Raw genomic sequence first — 2,689 nt, 5'->3', positions numbered from 1 at the left:
GTCCATTGTACTTGGTCTATAAATGAATTCTCTCATAACAAGGTTCAGTATGTGGATATTGGTTTTTATGTTTCCAATCTCAGATGCCAGATGTGACATACAGATGACACAGTCTTCATAAATGGAAGAATTTAGTAGTAATTCTCCATAAATAGAGGAAGACAATTGTAGATCTAAGGGTTTCAATGAGGAGCTTTCTGAAGACATTGATCTGATTACTAAAGAATACACAGGAAGAGCTATAGTCTGTAAATCCAAGGAACACCAAATGTGGATATAGATTATCACAATCCAAGTCTACATCTTAAGGACACCTAATCACAAGGTCACACCAGGCAAGTCAGAGCCTTGGTTATTAACACTGATATCAATAGGAAGCAGGGAAAGCTCCAATTTCCTGATGTATTCTGCAACCTTTCTCCAATATGAGGTCATATCCAGAGTCAGGGGCAGAGGATCCAGAACAGATTTAACATCCAGCATGAGCAGCCTGGAGCCTGAAGATGTTGCCACTTATTACTGTCAGCGGCAGAGCAGTTTGCTGCCCAAAGTGACACAGGCCATGACATCAACGTCCCAGGAAAGTGTGAGGCTGGGATGCCCCAGCTACTCTTCCTGCTGCCTTGACCTGCTGAGGGCACAGCTCAGAGGCAGCCAGGCTCTGAAGCACATTTCCTGGAAGGAGAGAGGGTACCTCTTTGTGTATTCACCATTTTTCCTTCCCCTCAGCTCCATTAGAGCATATCAGAGTGTGTCTTTCCTTATTTCCTAAATGACACAGAGTGGTGAAGTCCACATAGTGGTATCACATGTGATTTATACAGCTAACAGATACTCAAAGCAGTACTGGCTTTAATTCAGGGATTGAAGTTCACACTACAGACATTAATTGTATTAGCAGGTCTGGCTTTTAGGGATATTGGTCTTAGAAATAGGGGATTCTCTGTTCCTCCCCATAATCCTGAACTCATCTGTCAGTGTACTTAAAGACTGCCTAATTCTGTATTCTCATAGTGCTTTAGGGAGCTCCAGACTGGAGGTGGTTCTCTTAGCCTCCTATACCTCATAACCTGGTCATTCTGCTGATATTTTCTCTGTCTATATAAACTGTCTAATTTGAGCTGGCCATGGTAGCACACACCTGTAATCCCAGTTGCTTGGGAGTCTGAGGCAGGAGGATTGTGAGTTCAAAGCAGCCTCAAAGAAAAGCAAGGTGCTAAGCATCTCAGGGAGACCCTGTCTTTAAATAAAATACAAAGATAGGGCTAGAGAAGTGGCTCAAATGTTGAGTGCACCTGAGATCAATCCCTTGCACAAAAAAAAAAAAAAAAAAAAAAAAAAAAAAAACACTGCCTAATTTTGTATTCTCAGAGTCCTCCAGAGAGGTCCAGACTGCAGATGGTCCTCTCAGCCTCCTGTACCTCATCACCTGGTGATTCTACTGATATCTCCAATCTCCTCTGTCTATGCCTTTGACAATAGTGCTTGTGGGTTTAGAATTATTAACTTTGGCTTGTGAGTCACATGAGTTCCCCTATTGAGCAATTGTATGGTAACCCATAAAAGAAAAATGGATTCTGTGATCTGTGCTCCTCAAGGTGATGGTGATCATGGACAGCTGCAAAGAGACAACAGTACCCTCTTATGGCCACTATTATCCCAACTCTCATTATGTTTCCACAAAAGTATGAATTCATGATATGTGGAGATGATATTTCAAAAATTATCCATGAATCTGAGATCAGGGGAAAATTTTCAAAGTGCAAACCAAAAATGATGAAAATATTCAATATTCAAAAATAATTGTTATTTTTTACAGTGGGACTAGCAGAAGCCAAGGCAAAAACATGGAGCCCATTAAAGAGATTCAATTATGTGCTACAACAAACCTTTCCCTTAAGACAAATGACTTGTAATTCAAAGTAGACCAGTAGGTGGCAGCACCAGACACATTGAGATTAGTGAAATGGAGAGCAGCTGACTGTTCTGACCACCTAGGAGGAACAGCTGCTTTAACAGGGTGCAGGGTGTGCTCATCAGCTTCCCACCACTGTGAGGAAACACCTCCGCACTCCCACCTCCTGGGAAAAGACTGACCTTGATTCTTGGTTTCAGAGGTTTCATGCCACATACCATGGCACCTTGGCTGGGGTCTGTGTGCAGGCAGAACACCATGGAAGGGCTTCCATGGCAGGGCAGAGCTGCTCACCTCAGGAAGCCAGGAAGAGAGGAGAGAGAGAACAAGAGAGAGAGAGATACTGCCTTTTCATGCAGGGATGGGTTTTGGAAAGGTGTACAAATGTCCAGGATGATTCCTGCTGTAACTCAAGTAGTCTTTTTTTGACAAGGATTTCATTTTAATGTTTCAGAAGAATTTGGAGTGTAATCAGAATTTTTATCAGGATATCCCATTCAGTTTCAGTTTCTTAATTTATTTCATTTTTCTGTTTCAATAGGGAAAAAAAAATTCCCAGAAATCCTTACTTAAATAGTGTTACTCTGACCCTGTCATCAATTAAAAAAAAAAAAAAAAAACTATTCATTGAAGAAATTGATTTAAATTTAAAAATATATATTTAAGGAGATAATTCTTTTCAGTTTGAAGGATTGAGTTTTCTAACTACTCTGCAATATTTTATTTACATTGCATTAACAAATTACTTATTTTAACTTTAGTTGTATTCTGGAT

Source organism: Marmota monax, unplaced genomic scaffold, assembly GCF_021218885.2.
Source record: "Marmota monax isolate L192 unplaced genomic scaffold, Marmota_monax_Labrador192_F-V1.1 WCK01_AAM20220418_F8-fsc00330, whole genome shotgun sequence".
Taxonomy (NCBI): Eukaryota; Metazoa; Chordata; class Mammalia; order Rodentia; family Sciuridae; genus Marmota; species Marmota monax.
Note: the sequence above shows the minus strand (reverse complement) of the source record.